This window comes from Mugil cephalus, chromosome 12 (genome assembly GCF_022458985.1).
Source record: "Mugil cephalus isolate CIBA_MC_2020 chromosome 12, CIBA_Mcephalus_1.1, whole genome shotgun sequence".
Taxonomy (NCBI): Eukaryota; Metazoa; Chordata; class Actinopteri; order Mugiliformes; family Mugilidae; genus Mugil; species Mugil cephalus.
Window position 1 is genome coordinate 19691574 of NC_061781.1, and position 26846 is coordinate 19718419.

Here is a 26846-nt window from a genome sequence, read left to right on the forward strand (position 1 = left end):
GCTGAATGCAAGATCGCTTGGGGGTCTTTCTGGAAAGCCGTAGTATGGGGTCCAACAGGCCAGTCAGGCAGACAAGGGAGAACAACAGCCTAGTGCAGTTAGACCTCAGAGACTCTAGAGAGGCATAACGTCAGTCAGAGCAGCCTCCCACAGGAGTCACTCGGTTAGTTATGGCTCTTTTAAATGCCTCTCCCCACCTCTGCCCCAAATATGGAGTTACTGTGGAGGGTTACTGGATAGCTCATACTCACAACTGGATAAAAACACATTTAGAACCTCATCTCCGCTGCAGTTTTTTTTTTTTTTTTTTACGGGAACATTTTTGTTTTCCCTTGTTTTGTTGAAAACTTGAGGGAATTACTCCAGAAAACATATAAATATATTTCCACATATATTTTCACAGCCACGGCCATCATTCCCTTGATTTACTACGATATTTTACTCACCCACTTTTATGGCGTGTAAACGGGGACATTGGCGAGGTAATACAAGCGTTCGGAGAATCAGAAAGATTTTAAACAAATATCCACTTATTTGAAGAGAAAACTAAAGCCAATGCAGAGAAAATGTGTGTGTCGGCATCCTGAGCTGTCTTCTCTTTACTTTAATGAATCGTTTGACATTTTGTGAAACATGTTCTTTTTTTTCCTCCTTTCTATAAGTTCAAAAGAAAACATGCAACTGGAGGGATTTATTTAGCTTAGTTTAGCATAATGATCAGTTTCCGGAGCTTTCTGAAGTCACGATACCCTCTGGAGAATGATGAGTTGTCCTAGTTGTTCTTCATTTGTTGGTTTACTTGCTGTTTGATATCAGAAGTTTGCAAAGAGTCAAGTCTAATGGTCTGGCCTATGTGATAAATATAGGCCGGACCATTAGACTTGACTCTTTGCAAACTTAAGGGTCACAGAGGTACTGCAGGGAGGCTGCAAAATCTTTGGTTGATTAGACATTTTTATATATTTTTTAAAAAAAATTTCCCCACAAATTGAAATTTCTTTAAATACACATTAACATTAATCTAACAAATTTTAGTAAAGGGATAAATGGAGGCAAAAGACGTTATCTTTCAGTCAACACTGTCTCAACAGCACACCGTTTCACACAGAGCTCCACACTAGACCTGTCAATCTAAGCTTCCTGTACATAGTAGGCCCCGCCCCTATCACTGCTGAGCCAATCACAAGGCCGCATATTACACACTGACTCTGTCAGGTTCCCCGCAATTGGCCGAGAGCCTATTCAGTCTCCATATGGAATCCAGAAGCCCTCTGCAATATTAGCAGAAGAGAAGCTAACAATGTAGCTCACTCTCATCAGCCAACTACTGAGGCCAAAATGGATCGCTTTGTTTAATTTACTTTATCTTTTAATTTCATATATATATTTATATATCTAATACGGTTACTGTTCAATATTGCAACCTGTGTATTATTTGAATATTATAATAATATTCATTATTTACCTGAAAAACGTTGAAGTCCCCTGGTATAGAGCGAATCGTGTCTTTTCCCAACATGGTATCAACCTGTTTTTCTTTCACTGTCCTCAGTGAAAGCGTAAATGTCAAAACCAAGAAATAAACCAACTACGTTGGTGTCACACCGCTCTTTTTGAATAATATAACTTTGTTCTTTAGAGGACATCCGATCACTTATTTCACAAGCTTGCAAAAGTCGCTGCATCCTTGTCTCTCGTCAGTTGGCTTAAATTAAATATGATGCAAGTTACAAAGTTTTTCCTGATCTCATATTTCAAATGGTTAAGAAAGCATAATGTAAAACAAAAAAAAAGCAAAAAAAAAATCAATGCTACAGCTAAGGTGAATGTGTGTGTGTGTATTTTTGCTGATACAGTAGACTTTGGATTTGTCTGGATGAAGGGGAATACATTTATGGTTTTTGAGGAGTGAGGGCCCACACCAGCCACCCCAGGGTCTTGTTATCCTCTCCTATGCCTGTGCTCTTGGGGCAACTTTAATGAACACTCCTGTTCCAGGCCTCTTCTGGCTCCAGTCAGGCTATCTACAGGGCTGCCCCCTCCGCCACCCCCCACCACCCTCCACCCTCCCTGACTGCCTGTACAGGAGAGCAGGTCCTCCTACAGCATGGAGAAATACAAAGATGGAGACAGCAAGGAGGCTAGGTGATCGAACTGAATAATTGATGTGCAGAGTTCACTCTGGCACACCTCAAGAGTTTGTCTGAACACACACCGGCCCACCTTGTGTGCACTTGTCCCTGCACAGATTTGAAGGAGAAAGTGGTAAGATGGTGTATGGGTTAAAACTTTTGCACTGTAGGAATGAGCCAAAATTATGCAGTCTATAAAAACTAAACCGCTAGTCTGCTTATTACAAACTGCCATTGATTGCATCAAGTCAGCACTCGTTCAGATGAGAGCATGTACACAAGCAAACATCGAGTAATTAATTCCTGAGGTCTGGGCATATAAATCTGTCTCAAATGTGGAATACGGATAAAGCCAAGCAACAAGTACTGAGGCACCTCCCATTACCTCATGACTAATGAGAGTTGACAGCGTTAAACTGCCAAGAAACATGAGGCCGCATCATGCAGGGAAGAAATGTTTCAACAAAGCATCTCCCTCTTACAATGAAAAAAGTCAAACATCGGTTCCCAAATGTTCTCAATCAAATGTCTGCACACTGTAGTTGAACTGAGTCGAGATGAAGTCAAGAGGGAGGTGAAGCAGGAGCGGTTAGTGAGTCTGGTGTCATTCTTTCCCTCTTTGGTCAGTTTCCGGAGCATTTTGTGGGACAAATAAAGGTATGTGACGTGAAGACGCATCTCAGTCCAGACAAATATATGCTGCGCGGTGACCTTTGAACTCTTACATGCACAGAGGAGGAGGCACAGGCTTTCACAACGCATCGATAGATGTATTCCAACCGCATGAGGCTGGATAAACATTTCAACTCATTAGGGACCCAAGAGAAACAACAAGAAAAAGACTCTTCACACACTTGAAAATGTTACCTCCTTTTACCTATCCATTCGTACACACACACACAGCAGACGTGTGAAGTGACCAGGGAGTCTTGCTTAGTGGCTCTTCAGACGTTGAAACAGAGGTGAAAGCACTGCTCCCTTGTGCATTTCTTCCTTTCATCAGTCCTGGGATTTAAACCGATGACCAGCTGCCCCACAGCCACTCTGCTGGTGTTGAAACTCAGGTTGCAACATCGTTAGCCTGATAGCTTAATTGCCTATTTTTTTGACTTACTGTTACAATATCAATAAAAAAATAAAATAAATAAATACCAATTCACTTGCTAAAAAACATGTTTTTTCTTGTTTTCCGAAAATGTTCAAATATGAATTAGGTAATTGTGCTATTAGGCTAACCAGGGCTCTCAAGTTTGGAGTGAGATGAACTTTTTCATGTTCTTTCTTATTGTAATTGTGTTTTTAAGTCCAATCAGTGGTTTCTACTCAAACGAACCGAGTTTGCATTCCTTAAACATGTGTCATTCCTTTACATTACTCATGAATTCCAAGTAAACTCTACTATTTAATGGCCTACATTATTGTAATTACGTGTTTTAGCTCACCCCCACCAAAAATCTAGTTCAAAACCAGCTCTGAACTTTTTCAGCAACTTACAATAAGAAAGGACATGAAGACGTTCAGCTTAATCAGAATTAATAAGTAATGCCTAAAAAATTAGACACATTTAAATAATGTGAACTCAGTCTCATTGAGTTGAATCTGGGTTTACAGTGCTATCCAAGTTGCCACTTTGCTGTAGGCAACTCACTTTCTCGATGCCCCGACCAGAAATTGTTTCATGAAATGTTACGCTGCAATAAAATTCTAATCCTGTCTCGCACATTTTAGCACTCAAACAATGCCTCTTGTTGCAAAAAGCAGTTTTCACACTTTTTTATTTCGATAACGGTTCTCCACTCGAGAAACAGTTCCTGTGTTCAGCTGCAGTCTTGGAAGCTCACGTGAGTGTTTTCTCTTCTGTTTTTAGGGCAAGGGTAACAGCAGAGTGCGTCCGAACGTACTGTACATGTGCTCGGCGTGTCTTCGAGTGCGGAGGAAGACTCGGGAAAACTAACACTTCTGGAATGCCCCCCGCAGAGTGAGGACTTCAGGGTTGGGCTCTGCGTTTATGGGAGGGCTTTGGCAGGAAGAGGCGGGGACCCTGTCCAGAATCACGGAACAACAGAGGAATGCGGTGCAGCGGGGAATATCCTGAGTCAAACACGAGGCAGCGCTGGGGTCTTGAGGAGGAGCACTTCTGCGGCAACACTTTCACAAACTGTTTTTGCATCGAGACGGGTGACACCGGGCGAGCCATTCACTCGCTGCCGCCGATAACATGGATGCCTGCAATCGGCATTCATTCGACTCTTTTCATTTCACACCACAACTAAATTAGAAGACCATGTCCCGTGGAATATCTTTCAAACCTGTGACTCATTCACTGAAAAATTTCTATCCAAATGTGAGAGCCTCAACTGTGGCGGCGTTGAAGTCACAGTGAATATGAAGTGTTAGTATTTCTCTCCAGGCTGTGCATTAGGCCGGATGCCACGCACCTTCGCCCACATGCCTCCCACAACCCAGCACCCGTATATAGAGGGCAGAATCTGAGCCCAAGCTGCAAGCAGGCAGATAAAGACAATCTCATTGATGTAGGAGCAGCTCACTGGTAAAAAGAGACATCTCTGACACAACCCTGCCTGCATTACCCTTGCTACAGAATCAGATTAACCACCGCAAAAAATATTGTGCTGAGGCTCGAAGGCGTAGAGTCAGTTTTTACATACATTTCGAGCGGCTTTGGCGTGTCCGGATACGTGCGAATGTGCATCGCCATACACTCTGTGGCGGTTATAGGGAAATACCTTTAACCGAAACACCGGCGAGCAGCTCAATCCGCCTTCAATTCCTTCGGGAACCATGTCCGTGCTTGTAATGACATGAATATGCACTGCGGAGCCTGTGAATGACATGTTCCACCCACAATGAAATCTGCAAACTGCACATCTCTAGGCTTTTCTGGCATGTATTTTCCTCACATGAAAACATGAGAATTTAAGTTCAAAATATAAACCTGAATATGTCTTTCTGGGTGTTTTGCCCCATACCTGGTTACCTGGCACCACAATTACACCAGGCTTTGAATAACCTCCAACAACATCCTTGAGCTGTTTCACCTGCTTTGTCTGTGTTTTATCATTACAAGCAATAACTAATGGCTGAGGATAAACCAGGGCCTTGCTCAGCCCCCCCCAGCTCCTCCAACTCATATGCTTTCCTTCTCTCTTTGTCCCCCTCTCACACTCCCGGTCTGTTTCCTCTCACCCTCTTTGTCTTTGTCGTTTTCTCTTACTCTGCCAGACCTTTACTTTACACTCCCTCGCCTTCCCTCGCCTTCCCTCGCCTCCTCCCTGAAACCAACTCCTTGGCAACCAGTTGCAGCGTCTCCCAGAAAGGTAGACAGCCTCTCCGCGGAGCCACAGCAACCCAAGTGCAACATCAGACAGTGAGACATGCTACATTATTAACCAGACTCAGCCGAAGAGGGTCTGTGGAGGAGTGGATAGTGGACAGCAGGGAGAGGCTGAGAGGGATACAAGTCCCAAAATGCTGCTTGCCGCAGAAAAAAAAAACTTCAGCGACGGCGCTTTCGCCGTCAACGTGCATCGGCGGAGCCGCTTGACTGTGCACATAAGCAAAGAGCAGCACATACGAAACAGTGAGCAGTGTGAGCGCATGAGGGAGAAGAAGAGAAAGAAGAAAAAAAAAATCTTGGAGCGGTTACATTCAGCCAAATCCACAGGGGGATCAATAAGGAACATCTGGGTCTGGGGTGGACAGGGCGGCTTTTGTTTGCAGGCAGTACATTGGCTTGACACCTCACCCAGATACTCTCTGGGTTTCTGCACAGGAGGAGGGAGGGAGGGAGGGAGAGAGGGGAGGAGGGAGGGAAGGAGGTGAGGCGAAATTGCTGGGGGTGCGATCGGGAAGGTGTTTGCTTCTTTGCAGACAAAATATATTTGTTCCGAAGCGAGAGGGCTCCTTTCATTAGATTTGCGAGAAAATGCATCCTGCTTTTAGACAGAAATAACTTGTTACGCTGTACTTCCACGTACGGCTACGTCATCTACGATAATGAAATGAAATCTGAGTAACGAACCGGCGAAAACACGCATTATACAGATGTGGGAAATCATATGTCAAGATGTCTTGCAGATGTCCATATTGTGAGACTGCGTAATATCACCGGATGTTTGGCATTATTAAGCCCTGCATTTCAGAGACACGTTCTGTAATTCATCTTCTATAATTCCTCTGTATATTTCCAGTCAAAAAACAAGAGTGTACACCTATGCAAAGGGCCCTGTGAAGATTGTATTTGGCGCGGTAATGCATCAAGCAAAATGCCAACATCAGCATGCTAACGTGATTACAGTGACAGTGCTATCACGCTGGCGTTTAGCAGGGGCAGTGTTCAGCATATTACCGTGTCAACAGTGACATTTGGGAACGCTGCTTGTTGAACAAACAAATATTGACATGAAGACAGAAGAAGTTTTTTGATTCATCCTCAGGGAACTGTGAATGCATCTTCCAAATTATAAGGAAAACTGTACCAGAACTTTCACAGAAATAAACCTCACTTTGGTATCACACAACATACACCGATCAGCCGCAACATTATGACCACTGACAGGAGAAGTAAACAACTTTGACCACCTTGTGACAATAGCATTGGACCTAGCATTCATGTGGACATGTTCATGTACTCCTTGATGGCAGCAGCTATCAAAAACGGTTTTCGGGTGTTGACCCGGCCTCCAAATTCCCAAGATCCCAAACTGATCAAGTATCTGTGAGAGGTACTGGAACAAGCCTGGTCCACAGAGGCCCCTCCTCTCAACCCACAGGACGCTAAGGCCCCCACTAACAACAGTCTGCTGCCAGACGCCGCAGAACATCTTCATTCCCTAATGGGGCAGCACAAGGGAGACCTACACGATATTAGGTCATAATGTTATGACTGATCGGTGTACATAATGGAGAGATTCATCTACTGAGGACCATAAGTGTCAAAAATAAAAATGGATTCTTCTCAGGAAGAACTGTGGAAACATCTAAACTGCAACCAATGGCATTTGGATAAGGAAACCAGTCTTTGTTAAAAAGTTAGGAAAAGTTTAAAACCTGAGTTGCTAAAGTGAGCACCGATATCCACTCCCGTGAAATGGCTTTAAACCCGGCAGGAGGCCCCAGGCCAAAATAGAAAAAAAAAAAAAAGGTTCCAACATTTTATGTGTATTTTACATATGTGGTTTTGCCTCAAAGAGCCTTAAAGCACCCACCAGGTACAGTGAATATTTCAGACTAAAAACAGCAGTGTCCCAAATCACAGATTTTCAATTCATAATTAATACATCATGCTCCCCATTTACTACTCTGAAGAAATAAAGTTTCATGAGTTCATGAATATAGAAAACCTCAGTTTGATACACAAGTCAACTTGCGTCTGTTATAATTTCACTTCATGTTGAGCTTAAATGTTAAATGTTCCCAACAAATTTGCAGTTGATCATATTACCGCAATATAATTATACGATAGGGAGCCTGGGGACTGTGGGGCTCCTGTGGGTCTCTTACTTTCTTCCTTGTAATCCAGCCAAGGTTGTATGACACACTGTCAGAGTAGAAAGAAGCTGGATAACACAGAAAAACACCATTAGAGACATGATGAGGCCTTGATAACACAGCAAAAAAAAAAAAAAAAAAAAAAAAATGCATTACTTAATTAAACCATTTATTGACCGCCAATAGCTTGAGTGCACGTTTCACTGAAGGACCAAACATAAATAAGAGATATTCTGTATCTATACATCTATTGCATTAGCAGGAAGATTCATACAGTGTGCTTGGCCGCGCTGAACTACAGAGCAGCGCGGCGACAAAAGAGAAGGATCATCTATTCTTCATCGAGTAGTCGAGTGCCTCCGCGAGGAACACACTTGAAACGGGAGGAAAACGCACACATGTTGAAATGGAGAGACAGACAGAGAAAGAACACAAATAAAATAAAAGCTGGGGACTGGAATGGAAAAAAAGGGGGGAGATGAGAGGAGGAAATATTTTTTATTTTTTTTAAAAACACACACACACACAGAGAAAGAGTTGGAGGAAGGTTTAGTCGGAGAGAACGGGGGAGAGCAGAGGTAATGAGGCCAGTGACTGGCTTTACACCTCGTCTCTGTGGAAACTAATTGGGAGAGAGCTGGAGGGCACTAATTTGAGCACTCTGCTGGGTAAATGTAGTGCAACGAACTATGAAGGGTAAATCAATGTACTACCTCTCCCTACACCTCACTTTCTCCTCCACCCCCACCCCCCCATTATTGTTTCCTAATAAAAATTCCATTGACTTCAACTATGCTTGTGGGTATAACGGTATTGACCGGGGTAGATATCATGCGTGCTGATGAGGTACAGCTCACCAGAGAGGAGTTTAGCTGGTTAGCTGGGAAAAAAGAAGAAAGAAAAAAGTACTGAATCATCAGTATCTTTCAGTCCAGCTGGTGCCATACAGCGGGATTGTTCAGTTTTACAGAACACGCTGTAAGGTTGTAGTGCTTCACGGTCAACAGATACACTCCCATCGGCCTTCAAGATACGCTTTCTTCCCACAGTGGCTGAGTAGCAGCGGGAGGCGATGATGGAAAGCGCGTCGATGCTTCTCGGAGAGCGTTATGTCCAGCATGTGTGTGTTCTCTCTCGCAGGGAGGTACAGTGTCTTATGGGAGAAAAGGAAACAGAATGTATAGTTACCCCCTGTGGTGAGCCCAAGGGTGATTGAGCAAGGAGCCAGAATTTGGGAGGTCTTACAGGGAATTATCCTAGCCCTCAGGCTTGGGGTGGTGGTGGTGGTGGAGGTGGTGGTGGTGGGGGGGATACAGCAAGCTTTTCAGCATCGCATCAGACAAGGAGCCCCACTCTCGTCGACGTGCACACAGCGAGGTTTGACAATGCCGAAAGAAAGAAACAAGAAAGAAAGAAAGGAAACAAAGACAGAGCGACACAGCGCCTTAACAGATCCGAGGCAGATCTTCGGTGCTCGGATACAGTCGTGCATATTTGCTTTATTGGACGTAAAAATTTAAAAGGGCAGGAAAAAAAAGTTACTGTCTTTGAGACGGGTTGTACTCTGCTTAGTGTCTTACTCCACCTTTCACTGTGCTACTTGGAGGATGCTGATCTGCTCTGTTCAGCACCATCTGCCCCCCCCCCACCCCCCAACCCCCTTCTCTCTCTCTCTCTCTCTCTCTCTCTCTCGGCGACAGTGCCTTGCAGCTCGGCCCCCTGGGAAATAGCTGTGGATAAGTTATTCAATTAGAGGGGCATTATTGGCCCGCTCTCTCAGAGGACAGAGCTGATGATGCTGTGATTATACCGCTCTGCATTCCTTTATGGCCCGGCACCCTCTGCCGGTGTGTGTGTGTGTGTGTGTGTGTGTGTGTGTGTGTGTGTGTGTGTGTGTGTGTGTGTGTGTGTGTGTGGAGAGACTTACACATTACGCACTTTTGCTTGTGAGTTCCTTAATGTGCATGTGTGCGTGCATATGTGTGTGTGTGTGTGTGTGTGTGTGGAGAGACTTACACATTACGCACTTTTGCTTGTGAGTTCCTTAATGTGCATGTGTGCGTGCATATGTGTGTGTGTGTGTGGGTCGGTCGCTGCAAATCTACAAATAATGTTTGCAGGGTGAATGGACGTGGAGAGGAGGTGGGGGGGGGTTAAAAATAGGGCTTGATCAGAGATGCTTGGGTGACTCCAAATGAGCCCATCTAAGGTTAAATTGAAATGCATACGGACACACTCACACAACACATATACATGGCCGGGCCCCGCAGCACCTCAAAGAGGATGGAGACGCGTCCCCTCCGAGAGGCTAATCAACGCGAGATGGGAAGTCTCAGCAACTCTCGCCGTCTGTCAATTATTTGTTTTGTGCGCGTGGCCGAGGAGATCCGCGATATATTGCTTACAAGCGTCGCGAGATCTCATTACCACTTGGCCGTTCAGAATTACACCGGAGCGATTTCTTTTGTCATCTGCATCGTGGTCAGAAAAAGGAAAACGGCACCGCTCGAGACAAAGAAACGGAAGAAGGAACTCTCAGCGGGCGCGCGCAAATCCAAACACATTGCCTCTCTGTGGAACAGTGCAGTGGTCTTTAAAGTGCTGCCATGATGGGTCTGCCCTATCTGCCCGGCGCAGACCCACAGATGCCCTCCCGAGGGGACAGGCTAGAGGGGAGCAGGGCAGTGGGCCTGGAGCCTCATCTGCTCTGCCCAGAATACAAATAGGTCAGTGTGTGGTGGGAGAGGAGGGGCACGGGGACACTCACACACACACACATGCACACACACTGACCATGAACAAGAAGGGGTCCTGCCAACTGAATTCCTCCATTGGCCATGATGGGAAGGGCCATCTGGTATCAATGTGGGGAAGTCAAGCAAGCTCGTGAATGTGCACACCGCCCCACACACACACACACACACACAGCAGACTTCGTTTTATCTACAAGAGAGCTGGGGCAGAACCTGAACATCATGTCAGTGACCTCTCCGTGAGAGTCTCCGAGGCCGCGCTCTGAACAGTGTGACGGTCAGTTTTCACGAATGGAAAAAAAAATATAGAAAGACAAATTCATGTAATGTTTGTCACGGAAGCATAATTTCCCCTGGATGAACACATTTGCGGAAAGATGTGATAAAGTCAATACAATAATATTTAGTTCTGTTTCTCGGAGTTGTTAGTACACATGTCAGAGTAACACGGCTTTTCCAGCAGGAGCAACTTCTGAAACGCAAACCTGGAACTTGTTACCTTTACAAGGACTTCTAATCCTCGCGGATCTAAAATTACGAACACCCCTGGAAAATATTGAATCCCCATTTTGACCCTGCTTTTTACGACGGCAGTTTAATTCAATTCTGCAGCGCTGCGCTCAATCTTTCAGATTTCTCCTGTTTTGGAAATTCCTGGAAGTAAGAAAAACTTTAGCCAGGGTAAAAATAGACATTGTTTGGCTGTGATGTAATCCCGAGGCTGTATCCTAAAGTTTTTCTTTCTGCCGTTGGTGCAGGCTCAACATATCTTCCGAAAGGGGAAACTGATTTATTTTGGCTTAATATCAAAACCCAGGCCTGATGAGGGAAGGCTTGCACAGAGTAAATCAAGTAGAAAATAAGCAGGGTTGAATTATTTTCAAAAGCCAGCATGCTATTAAGCCGGAGCGGGCCCGTGGCAGCAGCTCGCGAAAAGAAAACATTACAGGGTTTTCCATCATACGGTTTCTTGTTCTTAATATCAGCACCTCTTCGTAGATACATAAACTTTCAGAAGGACACCGGGAGCTTTACATCAGCCTGCTGCAGAAGTTTCATAAAAAAAAAAAAAAAGTGCAAGACCTACAGTGTAGCATATCAGCCACGGGCGATGCATGAGCAAATGAGGGCTGAAGAGGTCTGGATAAGAGCTGCTGCTGCTGCTGCTGCTGCCGCTGCCGCTGCTGCTGCTATTGTGTGCCGATGTTTAAGACGCTGAAGTTACAAGAGGTGGGTCTGGAAATGAACCTTCAAAATCACATTAACAGCGAGCTCGGCACTAGGAATTGATTTGTCTCTCAGACATTTACATCCTCTCACCGAGATGCAGGAATTGAAATGATTACAACTTGAGCCTTCTCCCCTGCGCTCGCATTAGCAAGATAAGTTCTGCACCACGGCTCGCAAATATCTCAAGCATCCTCGTCTCCACCCACCACAGTCTTATGTCTGGAAAGGGAAAAAAAAAAAGAAAAAGAAATCATTTGTTGTGCAGCAATCTGCCTCTTTTTGATTAACACCCCCATTCTACTTCCTTGGCGTGCCCCCGCCTCACCTCTCTTTCTTCCTCCTTCCCTCTCTATACACATCCATCTCTATGATTATTTAAACGGGTGCCAGAAAAACACTGTGACCCGTCTAATTTGGGCTGTGAGAGAGCGTGGAGAGGAGAGAGGGGCCCTGCGATTCTCCACACTCCCTTTTACCGAGCGGGGAAGTGGCGGGTGAGAGAGAAACTGTTGCCATGGCTACCTGCTGGCAGCTTCTGTCCTTGTGTTTGGAGAGCACTGGCTGTTCCCTCTCTACCCAACGCCTGGGAGGGAGGAGAGGGGAAGGAGGTGAGGGGAGTGGGTAGGTGAGGCGAAGCGAGGCGTGGGGTGGTGGGGGTGGTGTGGGGGGGTGGGTCTGGGAGGTGTCCAGCTGCCAAAGGGGAACAACACAAGGTCTCACCGCCACAAAACCAAAGGGCTGCTAGCAGGGAAAAGAGCAACAAAGAGCAACGGAGGGCTCTGGTGGCTGATCGGCCCCACACACTCACACACACACACACACACGCACACACTGGTGTTGATGACAGCCTTGACAGCAGTGGGGGACGTGGAGGAGTGGCAGTGGGTAATTGCTTCTGTGCTTTTATACAATTCAGGTGTCTCCGTTCCCGTATGAGGACGCTAATCTCCCAGGGACCACTTTTTTTTTTTTTTTTTTTTTTCTCAGTTTTAGAAGGCCACACAATCGAGAGCGAACCAAGACGCTGATACCGGTTCTTTGGTGAGACGCAAACTCACCTCAGCCCTACTCCGGGCGTAGCGTTTCACTTTTTTGTCGTTGCCTGATATTTTAATTACAACCTTTTTTTTTTTTTTTTTTTTCGCGTGTACATTAGTGAGTCAGCCATTTCAGGGCGGCTTCGGTATCACAGGCTCCACCCCCGGTGTCTAGCCGCCCAGTAGTAAGCTGATCCAGGTAATGGATAGCTGTGGAATGGACATAATACGGAGCTGGCAGTTTTAAGACGCACAGGTCTCCCTGTTACTTTCTTAGCAACCCTTTCATTCTCCTAAGCTACAGGGACTGAACTTACTTTGCCAACTAATCAAAACTACATTCCTCTGTTTGTAACTCAACTCAACTTTTTTTTTTTTGCCTTATCTTATCTGAAGAGTGAAAATGCGAAAATGCGTTTTAAAGACATCCACTCCCTTGAACGTGTCCCAATTGACTTTGTTTGCTACCCTGAGTGCATTTGTATTGGTGTTAAAGTTCATTCCAGCATTGTGTGTGTGTGTGTGTGTGTGTGTGTGCTGGAGCTCTGTGGTTGCTATTAGACACAGTGTACTGAGGCCCCGGTGGCCATGTTGCTGAAGCGCACCCCTCCCTATCCCCAGCCCACCCACCCCCCAACCCCCACCGCCCTCCCACTGACAGGCTGCTGACCTTGGCAGGGCCTGACAGAGAACTGGCCTGGAGGGGGATCCACGGAGCTCCACGCCAGCCCACTGAGCCAACCCACTCAGTCTGTGCAGGTGTATGGATGCCTGGACAAACACACACATACACACACACACATATATGCATGCATGCACAGCCACCAGACCAGGGGAGGCCCTTGAGCAAGCAGATGTCCTAACACACTCTCATTTCTCTGCATCAACTTTCTTCTGGATTTCTCATGGTCATTCTCCTTTTCTTTCTGTCCATTTTATTCTTATTTTGCCGTTCTTAGCTCTAATTTCCATTTTCTTGGCTTCCACCATGCGTGTAACATCTTGTCCACTTAATGATACGATGCGCATTGGAAAATAAAAGCTAATTGGTTAAGTATTGTATTCCAATATTGTGTTTTTTTTTCTTAACCTAATTGCAGAGGTATTACAGATATTTCAGTCTGTCTTTTCTATGAGCCTAATGAGCCAAGCAGTGTCAAAGACCATACAGTGCTGCATGCTTACAGTGATTCTATTAGGTGATGACAGATGCACATGAATAAATAGATGTATAAATGCGTGTATGAGTCAGTAACTTACTCCTTAGTGGGCTCTTCTCCGGTCTGCGTTATTATAGCAGGGCGGTGCATCCCTTAAGAGAAACCAATGCACCTGGGAGCAGGGACCTCAGCTCAGCCCCGCAAAGATGCCGTACAGTGCGACACTTTGAGTTATGTGCATCCACTTCCACACCTAAACCCCCTCGTTCACGGGAACTCAGCAGCCGTTTAGAGCAAATCTGCAAAATTACACGGAATTACTTCAAACGCGCCATAGCATTGCATCATATGAGAAAAAGGGGCAGTTCTTTATCAGCTGCTGCACCGAAGGAAGTCCTTGGGGTTTTAATTATAACCCAAACATGTTAAGGCTGTCATGCACGTAAAAAGGGCCGGTCACTGTTCTTTATCATATACAGGAAAACATACTGTACAAATCTCTTGAAGTATAAATGGAAGACATGGAAGATAATCAATGAGCTGAAAAACATAATGGGGTGAAAAAGTATAAAAGATTTCTACTTTTTATTAAAGTATAAAAAGTTCTAATCCAGGAGTCTTCAACGTTTTTCAAGCCAAGGACCTCAAACTGATGGAGAGATCAAGTAGGGACCCCCTACTTACTACATGTGTTCTATATTAAACTCTGTGCTATTTATACATATACATTATTATTATCATTTTGCATCATTAAGCTATTCAATTATTCATTTTTTTTTTATTTAAAACATATGCAACAGTAGGGTGGGCGTGCAACTGGTGTAAACATAAACATACCTATATATATATCATGCACTGTTAGCTTCTCGTCTGCTAACATGTGGGGACTGAATAGGCTCTCGGCCAATTGCGGGAAACCTGACGGAGTAGGCGTGTAATATGCGGCCTCGTGATTGGCCCAGCAGTGATGGGCGCTGTTGAGGCAGTTGCTGTAGTGGAGTGGAGTGGCGACTGAAAGATAATGACTCCTGTCTTCATTTTTACCTTTACTACATATATATGTATATATATATATATATAAAATGTCTAATCAACCAAAGATATTGCGACCCACCTGCAGTACCCCTTACCAAGCTGTAAGTTGTAATACAATCAGAAAAAAATTTGAACACGTTGCAATATATTAGCTGAAAAAATATCCTTCTTCATTTTGAGCTGTTGGCCTCCTGATTGATCAGTGTTCACAGTTTCGTTTCTTTGAGCCCTCAGTGAATCTGACTTTGGGACAGTACGTACGAAGGGAAATACTTCGATTATGCTTAGTTTGCAATGTGGTCTCACTCAAATATGCAACTTCATACTTTCAATTTTAATCTTGTAAAGACAAATAACACTAATGACACCACACGTGCTAATCATACACTGATTCCAGAGCATCACACAGATACTTGATGAGTTTGGGAGGGAATTTGGAGATCAGTTTCATGTTTTTCTTTCTTTTTTTTTTTAGTTATTCGTGAACCGTTTTTGAGTCTGTGTCAGGCTACATTCTGCTGGGAAAGGCTGCTGCCACCAAGGAGCGCCGATGCTATGGTGTGACGGCTGTTATTTTAAATGACGGTTTCCATATTGTGACAGACGGTAATGTGCAGCAAGAACAATAGTGACACTGAAGACGTTACTTCCTGTAACACAGCAAACATGACACCTCCTTTGGGAAACATAATCACAGGTGAATTGTGAATGGGTTTTGCGCCAAGCTGTGAAACGCGGCATTGACAACCCTCAGATACGGATTTCAGTAAAATCAATCAAGGGCACACAGACATTGTCTCGTCTTGCAATTGCACAAAACGCCACAAAGGAGCTTCATGTCAGAAACCACCCTCAGATCGGTGTAATTTTCAACGCATCCTCCAAACTTTTGTTGAAATCGAGGAAGGCGCTGTAACAGGCGGGCGCGCAGACATCGCGCTTTGTAGATTTCATTTTGAAGGATAGGAAACCTTGACTTGTGAAGCTGAGAGCAAGTGCGTCTCATTTTATACAATGCAGCGTGTTTGCGGAAAGCATTCGCAGTGGGAACTGTTGGGGATAAAGAGAAGCTCCAGGGGTGAGCACTTTATTACCTGCAAACCGGGGCTGTCTGGCAGTATGAATATATAATATGTGTACTTGTCCATCACAGTTTCAAGGTTTCAGGTTGATTCTTCTACCCTTAGTTTCTGCACTTTCTGTTTCTTTTTTTAAATGTTACTTTCCGCTACTCTATTCAAGGCCTTGTGTGTGAAATATTTTAAAAAGGAGTAGAGGAAAGGAAACAACCAGCATTAACAGAATGTCCTGAGATTTTTTTTTTTTTTTTTTTTTTTTAACTATTTTTTCTCCTCTGAATCGCCCTGACGGTGCAGTAACAGGTTGTGTTTAGCTCCTCTGCTCCCTACTTCCTCGTCTGGCATGCCTGTTCTTTGAGCCCGGAGTCTAAAGTTCAACCAGAGACAACAGGAGGGGAGCATCACATCGCGCACTCGCAGCTTTTCACAACACACGCATTTCTCTCGTTTTTTTTTTTTTTTTTCCCACACACATTTTTTCTTCCTTTGCACAGTGAGAATGCCCGCCCCCTCAGTGTAGACATTTTGTAGTGTGTGACTAAATGATGAATGGTGTTACAATAATTTGATGAGATTGGGTCAGATGATGCAAGGAAGGGGAGCGTAATGATAATGCTCTTCTTGATGTCTTACAGCTTATTATGCTGATGATTCCCCAGACGCCCACGTCGCCTTTGAACTGCTCCCACCCCAGGGTGACACATTAACAACCTGTCTGGAGTCGGCGTAGCCTAGGGAGCGATGCTTGTGTCTCAGGTGTTTAATAAGGCCTGCAGAGGCCCGGTTCGAGCGCCCGACTCCCTTCAGATACCTCCCTTATAGCACGTCTGATCCATCTCTACCGTGACCCTTCCCCCATGTCCCCCAGACCATGTCCTCGCCCTCTCTAATTTTGATCCTCTCCTTCCTTTCTCCAACAGATTTCTATAGCTTCCACCCCCTTTTCAGTCCACACTCCTCCTCCTCCACCTCCTTCGAAGCGCCTGTTTGCGCTCCACTCTGCCTGGCTCCCTTCAACACATGCCAGGACTCCTGGGGCACCAGTTACACAGCGAAGGCTTCATTTGAAAGAGCTCCTCAGGACGTCATTATAAGGATCATCACCGGGCCTTACGGCTGATGTTACATTAGTGTTCTATCACACACGCGCGGAGCCTTCAAACCACCTAATAACCACCCAGCCCCATCGCTCATCACACAAATCTGATTTTTTTTTTTCTTTTTTTATCCGAGATCGGTAATGTCACATTAATCTGCAGTTGCCCGTTCTCCTGCGTCAAAGCAATCTAGGCCATAGAATCATCGACCGTACGCCCATAATTGGAAGTGTCTGTGTTTTTAATGGACTTGTACAACGTTGTGCGGAGTCACTGAACGCTCAGCGCGTCAAATTATGTTCGGAGGAGGCTGACGGCGGACGGAAGTTTGTTGCACAGTTATACATAGTACAACGCACAACATGTTGCATTAGCTTTATATATGTGCTCAAACCTTAGCTTGTCCCACAACCCCAGTTTATATTTTTTACTGTACCTGCATGGTATCTCCCACACGTTAATGTTGTTTTACAATGATGGCAACATGCTTTTCCGTCATATATTCAGACTTTAACAGGTCCGTGTGTATTTAACTTCCTGTCCTATACCTGGTTATGAAATACTGTGAAAAAAAAGTTTGCAATACAGGTTTGTAATACATATAAATTTTCTACGACAATCATTGACCACTACATTTTACACCACTACTAGATGATCCATCCATCCATCCATCCATCCATCCATCCATCCATCCATCCATCCATCCATCCATCCATCCATCCATCCATTTAAGCAACCCCTCTTGAACACTGAGAGAGCCGCTCCACAGAATTCACCTGAATAAAATGACCCATCCATGCCTCTCTCCAGCCCATTCAACCTCAGGAACAGCCTTTCTCTGCCTCCATTTGTTTCGCTCCATCCTCTCGTCTCCACCCAGCCGTTTTATCCTCCATTGATTACAAACAGAAGACATACAGTATCTGAAGTGAAACAGAATGCATATTAAGTGGGTCGCTCTTGGATCGCGCTCACTGCACTACTGGAAATAGTCTTTCTTTCCCTCTCTCCGTCATCTCTGGCTCGCTCTGTCGGCTCCATAATAAAGCAGGGACCATGTAAAGTGGTACCATCAGAGTCCCATCAGCCATGCAGATGAGCCCTGCTTCCTTTACCTTAATTGGAGCTCCCAGGGGAGTGGGGTCTGAGCAGCTTCAGTCTCTCATACCACAGAGATACCTTTCATATAGCCTGGTAACACCGGGAGGACAAACCGGCGCGGGTACAGAGGCTCGGACGCTTTACAGAAGACAATTTAAAAACGTTACAGAGAACTGTTCCTGCATGTTTGAGCCACTCACTTAAATGGCAAAAACGTGGCTTTTCATTCTAGGACCAGAACAATGGTACTATAACAATTTAAAACCTGTACGTATAAAAAATCTCCTAAGAACTTGTGAATTTAGCCAGTTAAAGATAAAGCCATTCCTAGACTATGTCAGTGAAGAGAAAACTAATTTGAAACAACTCAGATAAGTAGAACATTTTCAAACATTCACATTTAATATTTTTCTTTCAATTTCTACAAAAGTATAATTTTAATAACTCTGGCTTTTGAACTTGACATCATATGGATTATAGATACATAATTTCAGTATGCTTTTGTGTATATTGCAAAAATGTATCAAGAAGTTAAAGCAATAGAATTGATCTATTAAAGTATTAATAAATCAGTCAACTAGTGACCAATACCGTTTGTTTTCTTTTTTTGATAAAGTTTTGTTAAATTAATTATTAGACCTTAAACTGAATGATAAAGAGAAAGGTTTTACATTTTTAAATATTATTTATTGAACCTATTTCACATCCATAAAACTTCAATATTAATCTTACTGAATGCTTTCAATATTTCCTTAAATAAATCCCCTTCCTCTTCCTTCCTCTGGGAATCAAAGCATAGTGAGAATTGTCTATGTGTACTTTTTTTTCTTGTTAACTAAACTTTACAGTGCAAACGAGGCAAATTTTGTCTTTTGAGAAGCTTGAATCATCACATTTAGGGTGGAATTTAAAGTAATATATAAAAATAAGAAGAAGAAGAGGAAGAACACAGTTGCTAGAAAAAAAAACACATTTACAACATTTTTATTAGAATGATTTTTTAGGTTTATTTATAATTTATCATTTTGGACAGCGCGAAGATAAAAAACGGCGATTAAAACAAATCCATTCTTAAGAAACAATCGCTGATATATTGTGAATCAAACTAGTTGAACTAATTTACCACTTCCCCTTCCTCTCCGTCCCCTTTAAACGGGGAGGCGCTCCGGTGCTCACCCCCAGCCCCGAGGCTCTCCGCGGCGCTCCGGGAGGGGTAGAGAAGGAGTTTGGGCTGGTTGAGAGCGGACGCGTCGGAAACCTCCCCGGAGGGGCCCCATGTAATTCGATGCATGCTGTTAAAGCTTAGAGTATATTGTCTTCCCTTTTGCTTATGAAGCCTCCACCCACCGGCCCACCCTACATTTAGCGGATCATGTGACTCGGGGTAAGTCATTTGCAAGTACAACAGTTCTCTGTGCGCTCCCATTCATTTCCTGAGAACTGCCTGAGCCGAGCAGCTGAGAGGCAGAAGGGGAGGGAGCTGCTCACTCACATACACTCACACTCACTCACACACACACACACTGTCACACACACACACACACACACATACACACGTACATACACGCAGAGTGAGAGGAGAGAGAAGAGGAGAGGAGAGGGAGAGGAGGAGACGAGACAGAGAGGACTGTAGAAAGGAAAACAGTCTCCTAGTCTCCACGGCTCTGCAGCTTCTGACAAGGTCTGTGCATTTTTCTTGTCCTGTTCCTCTGCTGGTTGCTGCCGCCGCCGCTGTGTGTGTTTCATTTTGTCACGTTGGCTGGGCTTTGTGCTTGCGTTCAGTGCGTTCCGTTCAGCTGTCAATGCTCTGTCAAAGCAGATGACAACTCAGATCACCTATGGCATTGTGTTCGCTGTCTGTCAGTGTGTGTGTGAGGAGGGGAAACAAGAGACCCCCCACCCCCCAACCTCCCTGCACGGGGCTGACTGGACATGTAACATCTACTCACAGTGTAAATTCATAAACTGTCATGACAACAGGAAAGGAAAAAAAAAAAAAAGTGATCACACTCTGAATGACTGCAGGCATAGGCAACATCCGGACTTTACGCCGGCACCAGTTACAGATCTCTCATCTCTAACAAGTCCGGAGCAACTTCAGCTGTGGAGAAGTGTTGCAGAATAATACCGAGTAAATGTCTCTGTAAAGGTGGTGGTGGTGGTGGTGGGGGGGAAATGAGAGTGTGACGGCGCTGCAAGAACTCTCTCAGCACTTTCCTGTGGAAAAAAAAAAAAGTTTGCTGCTTGTCAGAGTTTTGTGCATGACTTAAGAGAGTTCTGCGTGTGTGTGTGTGTATGTGAGAGATTGAGCGAGTGTGTGGATGATGCATTGTGCCGTGTGAGACATTGTCCCCTGTAGCAACTCGGAGACCAGGCTGTTAGCAACGGGTTAAACATTAGGAGGCTCGGGTAGCGGAGGAAGGACACCGGGGTGTGTGTGTGTGTTGGTGTGTTTGTGTGTGTGAGTGTTTGTGTGTGTGTGGGAGTGTTGCAGGGGTGGTGTCTTGGATGTCATCGGCAGCGCTCTCACTTCCAGTGTAATAGTCATTGGTATTGATGGGTGGCTGTCACGGAGGCAGAGAGCCACCAGGCTGGGGAGAGTGGCCGGGGGCTGGCCCTTGGCTGTTATTTTCAATTACAGGGGACCCGGGCAGAGCTGACAGCAAAGGCATTTGTACATCCAGTGAGGGGGAGGAGAAGGAGGAGGAGGTTGTGTGTGTGTGTGTGTGTGTGTGTGTGTGTGTGTGTGTGTGTGTGTACGCACATGTCTGTGTGTGGAACGGGTGGAGGGTGAAAGAGAGTGGGAGGGAAGGAGAGAGAAAGGTGGGAGGGGGATGAGACTCTGGCCTCTGCTCCTGGGTTTGATGTGGAAACTAAGCACTGACCTTAGTGACTTTACCCTCACGATGTGGAGAGGCCCCGCTTTGCCTGCAACTATTTGTATACATAAAGAAGAGGGGGGTGGGACTGTGTTCGTATGTGGAGGAGACCCCCTGCAGCTCGTGGATGTTCAGTGTGGGAGATTAGTGCCCATTTAAAGTCTCACTTAAATCCATTTACAAAGGGGCCCGCCGCCCGGGCATGAATAAGCAAGGGTGATATTATCACGCGTGTGGGGTAGAGCCTCTACGATGTGCGCGGACGGTGTAGAGCAATTCATTTTGCAATCCCAGTGACCAAGTCAGTGCAGGTGGTGAATAAAAAGCATGATTCTTGCGATTATTGCAGTCTGCGGTCAAAGAGATACTATTCAGGCAGTTAGAATGTTAAAATGAAAGTTGTTTTTTTTTTTTTTTAACAGCTTGAATCTGCGGCAATATGACATCCATCAATATGTGCTCACATACTGATGTATGCATTTGAATGATGATTCAGTTTAGGCAACATATGCAAACCCTCGATTTAATTTGAGCAAAAAACTGCTGAAATAAGCAAAGTGGAGTTGTTTCAAGATCTGGCATCATCTTTGACGTGAACAAGACTTGTCTACTTTGTCCGCACAAGACGACGAGCTGCAGTACGTTGTTTACCCACGTCTTCAAAGCATATCTCTGCTGACTGATCTGACTACACCATTGAAAGGTCATTGTTGTTTGCCAGTGCGTATGTGCTGTGACGAATGTTTGGTTAGCTGGCATACAGAAATGACTTGATTAGGTCACGTGAAAGGTCGTGGGTTATGCAAAGGGTTTATATGTTAATGTGAAATGATCAGAAGTGCGACGACAGCATTGACCAATTTGGTAAACTAACAAAAAAAAAGAAAGTCCAACATTTTGTTGACCCATCCATCGGCTCGCATTGCCGTGGGATCACGCCTCTTCTTCCATGACTCCTGCATGATCTGTAATGATCTGCACAGGCCTTCTTAACTTACAAATGTTGTTTTAAGGTGTTTGTAAAAATGGCATACACTATTTACATTAACAGGAACAAACCTCTGTTTTTTTTTTCTTCCGTAGCTGCATCAAGCTGCTTCCTTCAGTGGCTCAATCCCCCACCCCAAGACACGGTCCAGAGCTTATGATAGAAATCAGTACAGGTGGGGCAGGGGCGGGGGTGGGGGGACTCAATTAAAAAGCCAATCACCCACAGATAGACTCTATCTGTCCATCAACACCGTTCAGCCCAGGACATTTAATTGCTCGGCAGGATCCGCCCCCCCCCCCCACACACACACTGAAGGCATCCTCTGTCAGCCACAGATCACGACGCGCAAATTGGGCCCGTGTTGACAGATGGAATCTTTCGGGATGAGGCACCGTGCTCCGTTTTTGTTCTTGCTAACAACATGTAGACACAAATTCCGGGAGACGAAATTCCCCGCATTGGCCCTAATCAGCTGGGTTAACTGCTGGTGTATTGATGGAGTGCTCATTGATCCAAGTGGGTGTTATGGAGTGTATCATCATTGATTGCAGATAGACTGCAGGGCACACTATGGCCGGACTCACATGGGTTCCTAACTGTAAATAGCAGCCAAAGAGAAAAGAGAGGTGGAGTGCGCTCACGAGACGTGTGTGTGTGTGTGTGTGTGTGTGTAAAGAAAAAAAAAATAGTATCCAGCCACAGGAAGCTGATGCACTCTCTTGCATGTCGTGATCACGTGTGAAAGAGGCCGCAGCCAAAGACATGACTTGATATGTTGATAGTTTAACTAAATCAATTGGACAAAAACACTGCGGGGTCATGCACTTATTATTTCTCTTTCATACCGAGCAGCGAGACACGCTGTGGTAGCTGTCTTGAACTTCCTAAGGCTGAAATAAGACACAATAACAATAATATTTGTAGGTGATGCCTGTGAGCTGAAGTCCCTGTGCAGCTATTTCATCACGTCAGGAGATGACAAAATGTTCTCTCTCCCTTTGCGTTTTCTCTTGTGGATTCAACCTTTGACCCGGGTGTCCAGCCCACGTTTGTTTACCAAATTGAGTTAAGGGTGTACATAGAGTGCTAGAGCATGTGTGTTTAGTGAGAGAGAGAAAGAGATAGAGGGAAAGAAAAGAGAGAGAGCAAGTACGGGGAGGATTGTGCAAGAGCCTCTGAGGTTGAAAGTGTAAATAAATTAAAAAAAAAAATAAAAAAAATCATCCCGGATGAAAAATACAATCTAACACGATCGATTACAGGTTGTCAAACATCAATGTAAGTAGTTTGAATTTTTGGCACGCTGCTCTGTTGAATATTTATAAGGAGCCTGTTATTGTTAAAGCTACTGTTGCACAATCGAGCTTTACTTTTGTTACAGAAACTCATCACACCACAAACATGCTTACGCGTAGGCAGACTTTCAAGTGACCAGCGAATTGATCCAAGTTTTTTTTTTTCTTTTTTTTTTTTGAGTAATGACACCACCTCTACAGTCAGTGCTTACTGGAAGTGACTCATTTACCAGCTTTCCCCATAGACCCCCAGACTCTCATTTAGGTTTGCTTGACATGTTTCCATGGCAAGGATGGAAAGGTATGTCAGATTAAGGCCTGCCTGTCTCTTTCAACCTCATTTTCTTTAGCTAAATATGGCTGGTTAACAGACGGAAGGAGAAAAGGAAGGAAGCCAAGAAAAGAGGATGGAAGAGTATTCAAAGTCAGCATTTTCAGAGTGTTTTGGACCATGTCTGACCTTTGTTTTTTTTTTTACACAGAAGAGTTTCCCTTTACAGAATCTTTAGGGAGCTGCGTCTCTGTAACCTCAGCGCAGATGATTTGAGCAGACCTGTGTAAGGATGCTGCACAGTTTCCAGTTGTACTGTAGATCAACTGTGAGGGGAGGAACTTACACTATGTTGCCAAAAGTATTCACTCGCCCATCCGAATAACTGAATTCAGATGTTCCAATCGCTTCCATGGCCACAGGTGTATAACATCAAGCACCTATGCATGCAGACGGCTTCCACAAACATCTGTGAAAGAATGGGTCGCTCTCAGGAGCTCAGTGAATTCCAGCGTGGTGCTGTGATGCCACCTGTGCAACAAGTCCACTCGTGAAATTTCCTCACTACTAAATACTGCACAGTCACAACTGTCAGTGGTATTATAACGACGTAAAATGACAGACCCGTGTCAGCGGATGCTGAGGATCATAGTGCGCAAAGGTCACCACCTTTCCGCAGAGTCAAACCCTGCAGATCTCCAAACTTCATGTGGCCTTCAGGTTAGCACAAGGACAGCTCATAGAGAGCTTCATGGAGTGGGTTTCTACGGCCAAGCAGCTGCATCCAAGCCATACATCACCAAGCGTAATACAAAGTGTCAGATGCAGTGGCGCAAAGCAGCCGCCGCTGTATTCTAGAGCAGTGGAGATGTTCTCTGGAGTGACGAATCACGCTTCTCCATCTTTCTATCTGATGGATCAGTCTGGGTTTGGTGGTTGCCAGGAGAACGGTACTTGTCTGACTGCATTGTGCCAAGTGTGAAGTTTGGTGGAGGGGGATTATGGTGTGGGGTTGTCTTTCAGGAGCTGGCCTTGGCCCCTTAGTTCCAGTGAAAGGAACTCTGAATGCTTCAGCATACCAAGATATTTTGGACAATTCCATTGCTCCCAACTTTGCGGGAATCGTTTGGGCATGAACCCTTCATGTTCCATCATGACTGTGCACCAGTGCACAAAGCAATGTCCATAAAGACATGGATGAGGGAGTTTGGTGTGGAAGAACTTGACTGGCCTGCACAAATTCCTGACATCAACCCAATAGAACACCTTTGGAATAAATTACAACGAAGGCTTTGAGCCAGGTCTTCTCGTGCAACATCAGTGTCTGACCTCACAAATGCGCTTCTGGAAGAATGGTCAAAAATTCCCTTGAGGAAAGCCTTTCCTGAAGAGTTGAAGCTGTCACAGCTGCAAAGGGTGAACCAACGTCATATTAAACCCAGTGGATTAAGAATGGGATGTCACTTAAGTTCATACGCATGTAAAGGCAGACGAACATGAGATACTTTTGACAAAGTAGTGTATGTAAACAGCAACGAGGAGGCCAACTTTAGGTTCTAACCATGGTCTGTAGCTTCTTTTTTTTTCCTGCTGCTTCAACCAGGTATCAGCATGGCACGGCAAAGGCTCAAAAAGCGAGGAAAAGAGAATTGAAGTGAAGGCGTGAGTAGATGAGTAATAGAGGTAAACACAGCTGCTGGTTTTTATTGAGTGGTGTTGGAGAGCTGGAATGGGTCAAACCGAGGGGAAAATCTCGGTGAGCAAAAATAACTGGGCACATTTGATGTAATGAGTGTCAGTGTGTTGGAATGTTTTGTTTGGTACGTTATTGTCTGTTTCCATGTGCTCTGAGTTGGGGTGAATTTGGTTGTGTCAGCACAAAGTGAGGTTATATAGGGTAGGCGCTCGGTGATGCTGCATCAAGAGGACCCCGCAAGGCTATTAAACATTAAGGGGCATGCTTGCGTGCCTGTGTGTACGCCTGTGTGCACGCCTCTGTTTGTATCACCAGAGATAGCGAGTGAGAAAAAAAGGCCAAAGCAAGAGAGGCGAAAAAAAAAAAAAATAAGAGTGTGTGTGTTTAAGTGTTTAAGCCGATATTATTTCTACCCGAGTTGTTTACAGTGGATACTGTAGATGAGTCAGTGTATCGGTGCCTCTGCATGCTTGCATTGTACAGTTATTGTAAAACATCTAGGTCGATCCTTGAGAGTGCATGTGAATGCACATGTGCTCTGATGCATTCAGAAGACGTGCTTTTGTGGGTAGTATGTGCACGATGCATATGTTGGGGGAAGGGGGAACGCGTTCAGGCATACATGTTGGAACACAAGTGCATACACACATGCTATCAGAGCCTAGGGGGATAAAAGGCAGTAGCCCACTCAAAGAATTCCCCATTAGGGCAGGAGTGTGCTGTCATCCCTTGGGTGGGGGGTGGGGGGGAGTAGGTGGTGGGAAGGAAGCAGGTTATTGCGAGGATGCTAATCCAATGTGTACTTTTTTATTCAAAGCTGCCAAAAATATTTTCTATTCAGCATAGTTTGGAATATAGTTCCATTATTTCATTAACAGTGGCTGGTAGAAGCGATTAATGAATGCTGCGGTGTGATCACCTCAACCGAGGACCTATGAAGTGAGAGTAAATAAGAGATTGGTACAGAGTCACTGAGTGCATTTTTTATTGATCCTCGAGAGCTGACCTCTTTCTCTCCGCCTCTCTATCTCCCTCTCTGTCGCATGTGCGCTTTAGCATTATCGGTATGCAAATTTCACCTGAAACTTGCAGCGATTATTACAGAATCTTTCTGAGAGGCTACGCCAAAGTACTTCTCACATTTATCCCTCGTTTGCTTGTCTCCACCTCCCCCTCCTTTGGTGCAAGTGAGGTTTTTGTGTCAGAGGCTATTTTAGATGCACAGCCACTGACCCTACTGCGTTTACTGAGATGTGTGCGGGTGTGTGTGGTGTTCCTGAGAGGTCACCGGATTATGTTGAGGCAAGAAGACCTCACAGTAAACCGGCCCTCCAGGAGCTGCTTCGTGGCATCTTTTAGCCGATTCCAGCCCTCCTGCTCAATATTTAACGTGCTCTTTCTCGTGATTACATCAAAAGTGAGCTACAACTGGACGCAAATTGTGTAGAATGGTGTCACAAATTGCTTTGACTTCGAAGTCGAAGCTCAGTTGAGTAATGCCACCTCACTTTAGAGCTGTCACGGTCACAGCTTGTTTAGCTGTTTCTCTGCTGCATTTGAGGCACATGATGCAAGAGGA

The 26846-nt window shown here is 44.9% G+C and overlaps 1 protein-coding gene across 3 annotated transcripts in view; it reads left to right on the top strand.

Moving 5' to 3' along the window:
• The first annotated feature begins 19323 nt into the window (after window positions 1-19323).
• klf12b (Kruppel-like factor 12b) overlaps window positions 19324-26846 on the top strand; it is a 41068-nt gene continuing 33545 nt past the window's right edge. For 2 of the 3 annotated variants that reach the window (XM_047600656.1, XM_047600658.1), the window contains exon 1: window positions 19544-19816. The gene's annotated coding sequence lies outside the window, so the exon portion shown is untranslated. Of the gene's footprint in view, window positions 19520-19543; window positions 19817-26846 lie in introns of those variants that run through there. The other variant, XM_047600657.1, reaches the window with a different exon arrangement.